The sequence below is a fragment of the Vulpes vulpes genome, chromosome 6 (assembly GCF_048418805.1).
Source record: "Vulpes vulpes isolate BD-2025 chromosome 6, VulVul3, whole genome shotgun sequence".
Taxonomy (NCBI): domain Eukaryota; kingdom Metazoa; phylum Chordata; class Mammalia; order Carnivora; family Canidae; genus Vulpes; species Vulpes vulpes.
Window position 1 is genome coordinate 955,497 of NC_132785.1, and position 7,180 is coordinate 962,676.

The window sequence follows — 7,180 nt, forward strand, 5'->3', positions numbered from 1 at the left end:
CATCACTATTCTGGAGTTAGAAACGGTGGGGAACCCGAGCGGCTCGGGGCAGGGGTGGTTAGAGGTCTCAGAAAGGGCAGCGGAATGGGTGTGCAGGCTGATGGGAGCTAGGGCCTTGGAGACACCTGCAAGGACAGGTGGGGGGCAGGGGCTGGCAGGAGGAAGGATTGTTCTAGATGAAACGAGACTAAGACCATAACAAACAATTGGATGCACGAGCATTAATGGGATCCTGGGTTTTTAAATGTCATCCCTAGAGAACTTTTGTTAAGATAATTAGGGCAACTTGACTATAGATTGATCAAGACTTGATATTGCTGAAGCAAGATTCAATTTTAGGCGTGTGGCTTCTTCAAAAATGAACATTTTGTCTGGACACAGGCCAAACTTGGCTCTTGTGTAGTCTGAGTCCTTTATATATTTATATGTTTATATATATTTATGTATTTATATATTTATATAGTTATATATATTTATATTTATATATTTATATAGCTATATAGCTATATACTTATATTCATATATATTTATATTCATATATATTTATATAGTTATATATAGTTATATATTTATATATGTATATATTTATATATTTTATATTTATAGTTATACATATTTATATAGTTATATAGTTATATAGTTATATATATTTATATTTATATATTTATATTTATGCATATTCATATATTTATATAGTTATATATATTTATATAGTTATATATATTTATATCTTTACATATATTTATATATTTTATATTTATAGTTATTATATTTATATAGTTATATAGTTATATAGTTATATATCTATATTTATATACATTTATATTTATATATATTTATATCTATATATTTTTATATTTATATTATACATATTTTTATTTATATATATTTATATTTATGTATTTATAATATAATGCAGCAAACCACCAGGACCAGGACTCTAACGCTGGTGATTCTCCAACCCCTGGCTGACCATCCAGGCTTCCTGTTCCTGGTCATTTCAATCCCATTTTTTAAGGGCCTCTGGGTGGTAAGCTCAAGGAGGCAGGGCTCTTTGCCTGTTGTATAATATACAATATAAATCATTGATCTATATATATCTATAAATCATTGATAGAGGAGAAGCACCTGGAACAGTGGCTCGTAGTAAGTGCTAAGTAAATGCTGTTGGCTAAATGAGTCAGATACAAGAAGCCTGATAGAAGAAGAACTGACAGCAGCATATTATTTTTGATACCGAATAGCAGGATGGAGCACTTACTAATTCTACTTATTCATAAATTATCCCTTGGGTCTTCTCTCTGGACCATCATATGGACTGTGAGAAAGGAATGTTTTGGTTTTTGTTCCCAATCCTTGCAGGTTTTATTTATTTCTGTTACTATGCTGGCAGCATCTCCAATACAATGTTGACTGGAACTGCTGGCCACAGGCCTCCTTGCCCTGTTCCTTACTTCAGAGAGAATGCCTCCGGTTAAGGACAGCTTTCATGGGATTTTAGTAGGTATTTTTAAAAAAATCAAGTTAAGGGGGATCCCTGGGTGGCTCAGCCGTTTAATGCCTGCCTTTAGCCCTAGGGTGTGATCCTGGGGTCCCGGGGTCAAGTCCCGCATCAGGCTCCTGGCATGGAGCCTGCTTCTCCCTCTGCCTGTGTCTCTGCCTCTCCCCCTCTCCCTCTCTCTCTCTGTGTCTATCTGAATAAATAAATAAATCTTTAAAAAAAAAAATCAAGTTAAGGAATCTCCTACTTTTTATTTGCAAAGAATTATTATTGCTATTGTTATTATTATTAGTGGATGTTCTCGCTCATCCTACACCTGCCATTTTGAGGGATGTTCTTCTAAGACATTGTTTGCAAAAGAATAAAAATAAAAAATATAAATAAACAAATAAATAAATAAATAATAAATAAAAGACACTGTTTGCTTCCCAGGGCCTCATAGTCCGATTCACGATCTCTCGTTAGTTTTCAACGAGGGAGGCTCATCTGCTGTGTTACAGTTTGTGTGCCCCGGAGCATGTCAATGCGGAGGAGCAAATCAAAGCTCCAAACGTTGGCGCTGTGTCAGCCGGTCTTAATGTCGCACTGTACCTCACGAGAGTTGCCAGGAGGGAGACACTCCGTGCTGAATAAAATGCATAAAAACGCCAACTATACCTTGCGGGCCCCAAGTCAGCTGGTTTGCGGAGCTTTCTGGTGAGTGAGACCCCGCGTCCTTGGGACCCTCTGTTCTGTTGCTCGAGCCGACGGGTTGCCCTGCTCATTACCGCAGCCTCGAGATCTCGGCCCCACAACCACAGCGACAGCAGCAGAAACGCAGGGAGAGAGAGAAAGATTGATTTCTTTAGAAAGTCAATAAAAATTCAACTAGATTCTGAAAGGGCGGGGGGTTGTCAGCAAGCCAGCCTCTCCCTGTGGCTAGAGGAAGCTTAAAGCTGAGGACCTCAAAGAGGGGTTTGGACGCAGCTTCTTCATTTCTTGTCATTGCACGTCCCCCGCCCCTGCTCTTCCAGGACTTGTCCTGACGTCGCTTTCCTCATCACTGTCAGTGAGCACAGCCTGGTGCTGTCTGAAATCCGCGAGCAGCAACCTCCGGGGAAGAAACTATAAATCACACGTGCGTGAACCATCGCCCCAAGAGTCGGCCTGCCGTGGACTTGCGGGAGAGGCTGCGTTTTCATTTAAGGCTGAAAATGAGCTTTTAGGTGTAGGATGGGCAGTGGGGAGGGCGGATGTTCGCGACACTGTGGTTTCGGGGACTCAGAACTGGTGAAATTGTGTGTGGGGGGGGGGGGGGAGGGGGGTGGCCGGTGGCCGCCTTGTAGCATCTGAGCTGTCCCCGAGAACAGCTGGAAATGAAAAGGGGAATGATTGATCAAGAGTTGATATTACTGAAGCAAGGTTCAGGTTTAGGGGTACGGCTCCTGTAATGAAGGGAATGAAAGGGGAGCCGGCTCGTCGGCACGCGGACACGCGGGGCAGCCCCACTCCCCTCCGCAGGGCGCCGGGGAGGAAAGCCACCGTCACAGGGGGAAATGACTTGCCCGAATATTCTGTTTAACGAGAAGGTTTATTCATCCTCTGGGGGAACCCCCTCATTTCGTCTCCATGGCACGGAGCGAGCCGGCTGCCGCCTCAATTTGGGAGCACGGCCATCATTCGGGTAAACGACCGTGGGGAGGAAGGCCCCAAAATCAGTGACTGTTGTTTCATCGAATTGATGGGTCGTTTCTAGTCGTTGAGACCCACCTGCAGGGTGTGCACAGCGGCAGGCGGGACCTCGGGTGCAGGTGTCCCCCCCGGGAGGGACGGAGGCCCAGACTGTTGGACAGAGGCCGGTGATGCAGCCCAGACGGAGGGACAGAGGTCAGTGACAGGCCACCCCCCAGGAAGGACACAGGCCGGTGACGTGGCCCACGGGGAGGGATGGAGGCCCAGATGGAGGGACAGAGGCCAGTGACCCAGCCTGCGGGGAGGGACAGAGGCTGGTGATGCCCCCCAACTCCGGAGGGACAGAGGCTGGTGATAGTGGCCTAGATGGAGGGACAGAGGCCAGTGATGCAGCCCAGACAGTGGGACAGAGGCGGTGACAGCCGCCCCCCCAACAGGAGGGACAGAGGCTGGTGACGTGGCCCAGACACAGGGACAGAGGCCAGTGACAGGCCCCCCCACCCCCGGAAGGACAGAGGCTGGTGATGTGGCCCACAGGGAGGGATGGAGGCCCAGACGGAGGGACAGAGGCCGGTGACACAGCCCATGGGGAGGGACAGAGGCTGGTGATGCCCCCCAACTCTGGAGGGACAGAGGCCAGTGATGCAGCCCAGACAGAGGGACAGAGGCCAGTGACATGGCCCACGGGGAGGGACAGAGGCCGGTGACGGCTGCCTCCCCAACAGGAGGGACAGAGGCCAGTGACGTGGCCCAGACACAAGGACAGAGGCCGGTGACGCGGCCCGCGGGGTAGCCTTGGCCCTTTGCTGGGAGGGCCACCCCCGGGTGAGCGCAGGCATTGTCCCCCCCAAGCGAACGTGGGGGCCTCTCCCGCCCCGGGGCGCCCCACAAACCTGCAGGCCGGCGCCGTCCCCCACGCCTGCAGGGCTTAGGGAAGTCGCGCCTAGTTGGGCCACAGGGAGAGGCGGCGGATGTGACTCTGCTGCTGAGGCCCGAAGGCGAAGCCAGGTCGGGACGCGCCCACCCCCCCGGGGGCACCTCCCCGAGCGCGGGCCCAGGAGCTGCCCGACGTGGCCACGTCCTGGCGCCGCTTGCCCGGGGCCCCGGGCGCCTGCTGTGCCTCTTCCCGACCCCGGCTCCCCACCGGCGCAATGGTGACGGTACCCGCCTGTTGAGAGATTGCAGGTGAGGCCCGTCGTCGCAGGACCAGGCCCGCGTAAGCGTGGAACACGTGGGTTTCTATCTTCCTTAGCCTCGTCCTTAGTAACCTCCGTGTTGGCGGTGGCGCGAGGCTGTCCCGCAGCGCCCGATGGCTAAAGCCGTGGCCCCGTGCTCGCCGCCCGCGCGTCCTCAGGGTTTTGGGGGGACGCGTAGGCCGGTGCCAGTACCTAGCGGACCTGTGGATTCTGGCGACGATGAGCGCCCGTCACCCCGGGCCGTCTGCGAAGCCTGCTGCACTCCGTCCACGTCCAAAGACTGCCCGTGGGCTGCTCACTCCCGGCCGGAGGAGGCCAAGGGCCACGGACATGCAGGCGGGCGGGCGGCATCCCCAGGGCTCCTCCCTGTGAAGTTCCAGGCAAAACCAACCCGAGGAAACGGAGGTGAGACCGTGGCTCCCGTGGGCGGGGGTGGCAGTGGCGGCGCAGAGGCGGGGGGAGCCCTCACCCCTCGACGGCATCGGGTCGCCCCTGGGTTGGTGACTCCCCCTGCAGCGGAGCCACCTGCAGGCCACCACGCCGTGGAGACGGTCTACACCGCAGCGCAGCGCCCGCTCAGGCGCACCGGGGCTCTCTAACCCCCCGGCACCCACTTTGAGCCGAGGATACGTCCCTCTGTTCCTTCTCCAGTCTTTGTGATCACCTCACGAGGGAAGGCGCCTCTTGTGCCATTTTACACCTGGATTTATAATTTATTTTTTTATTTTATTTAAAGATTTTATTTATTTATTCCTGAGAGGCACACAGAGAGAGGCAGAGACACAGGCAGGGGGAGAAGCAGGCTCCATGCAGGGAGCCCGATGGGGAACTCGATCCCTGGACCCCGGGGTCACACCCTGGGCTGAAGGCGGCACTAACCTGCTGAGCCACCCGGGTGCCCCAACTTCCTTTTTTTTTTTAATTTTTTTTTTAATTTTTATTTATTTATGATAGTCACAGAGAGAGAGAGAGAGGCAGAGACACAGGCAGAGGGAGAAGCAGGCTCCATGCACCGGGAGCCCGACGTGGGATTCGATCCGGGGTCTCCAGGATCGCGCCCTGGGTCAAAGGCAGGCGCCAAACCGCTGCGCCACCCAGGGATCCCCCCCTTTTTTTTTTTTTTTTTTTACCTGAGCCTCATCCTAAGAAATACTTAAGAATCGAAGGTTTGACGTATTCCATGTCTACTTCAGGTCGTGCATATAGTGAATAAGCACCTGTGTAAGGGACAAACCCCCGAGACCCCCCGCGCCTCTCTGGAAACTCCCAGCTCGGCCGCAAGCCCCCCGAAGGCAGGGCCGACGACCCCTAATAGACCTAATAGGCCATCCAATGCGCCCCTGGTTACCTTCCCCTCCGCCTGCACGACCGTCCCCGAGCCGCCCGCCAGCCCTGGCCCCGGCGGGGTCGCACGCAGGTGCGTTCAGGGAGCGCACACGCCGGCCCGGGAATGGACTCGACGCAGCGGAACTCGCACTTACCAAGGTGAAAACGGTAAGTTTTATGTGATGTGTATTTTACCTCCATTGTAACAAAGAGGGGGAGACAGGAGAAGAGCTTTCTGCTGCCCTTTTGGTCTCCCCTGGGCCTGTGTGCCTCTCCGTTTGCTGCGCCCACGACGCTGGGAGGTGAGCAGACTGGCGGGCCCGGGATCCAGCCTGCGGCTCAGGGTACAGGGGTCGGACGCAGCCCTCCCTGAGCGGGAGCCCGGGCAGCGTGGGGGCAGCAGGTGGGGGCGGTGCGGGGGAGGCTGAGGGGAGGCTGAGGGGAGGCCGGGAGGGGACTGAGGGAGGCCGGATGAGTCCAATGCCGAGTCCACGGCACCTATGAGTCATCCCACGGGCTTCGCTTACAAGACGCCCATCGGAGACGAGGCCTTTAGGTATTTCAGGACCTAAAACACAAACATTGAACTGCAGCCCCTCCTGAGAATGGCCCGCACTGCATCCTGGTCCCCAGACCCCGGGTGATGCTGATGCTCAGGTCCCCAGACCCCGGGTGATGCTGATGCTCAGGTCCCCAGACTCTGGGTGATGCTGATGCTCCTTGTCCCCAGACTCCGGGTGATGCTGATGTTCCTGGTCCCCAGACTCTGGGTGATGCTGATGCTCAGGTCCCCAGACTCTGGGTGATGCTTGTGCTCCTGGTCCCTAGACTCCAGGTGATGCTGATGCTCCTGGTCCATAGACTCCGATTGATGGTGATACTCCTGGGCCCTGGACTCTGGGTGATGTTCATGCTCTGGGTCCCTAAATCTACTTTTAGGCTCAAAGGTCCAGGCAGTTCTGTAGAATAAAATGTTCCCTGGGGTAACAGTCATCTGCCCAAGACAGGTGGCTGAAGGGCTCTGAACCGTCTTCATCACCTTTCTAGGCTCAGTTGTCATCTCCCGTCCTCCTGGAAGCCTTCCTTGAGTCGCCCGAGCAGAGGTGAGTACGTCCTGGTCAGTGGTGCCCAGGGCTTGGGCAGGGTTTTGGTGCATCGTGTGTTGCTGTAACTACACGTATGCGCTTTCCTGTGTCCCCTGGACTCTGTGCCCCCGACAAGGGACACCTGGCATCCCCGAGCTGGCCCAAGCCCGGTGCCTAGAGCTGTCAGTTTTCTCTCGCTGCTGCAACAAATGCCCACGAACTTAGCGGCTTAAAACAACATGAATTTATTCCTCTGAGTTGTGTAGGTTGGAAGCCTCGCCGGGGCCTGAGATCTGAACCCCTTTCCGGCTTCCAGAGGCGGCCCGCCGTCCCGGCTCGGGGCCCTTTCTTTGTCTCCAGGGCTGTGCGGGGCCCCCGATCGCATCCCTCTGACCTCCCCG

At 53.8% G+C, this 7,180-nt stretch overlaps 1 long non-coding RNA gene across 1 annotated transcript; it reads left to right on the plus strand.

The window, feature by feature from the left end:
• Nucleotides 1–2,059: 2,059 nt before the first annotated feature.
• LOC140599275 (uncharacterized) lies at nt 2,060–6,811 on the plus strand. The gene is made up of 4 exons (XR_012001941.1): nt 2,060–2,197; nt 2,515–4,773; nt 5,562–5,862; nt 6,742–6,811. It is a non-coding gene; the product is annotated as an uncharacterized lncRNA (long non-coding RNA).
• The last annotated feature ends 369 nt before the right edge of the window (nt 6,812–7,180 follow it).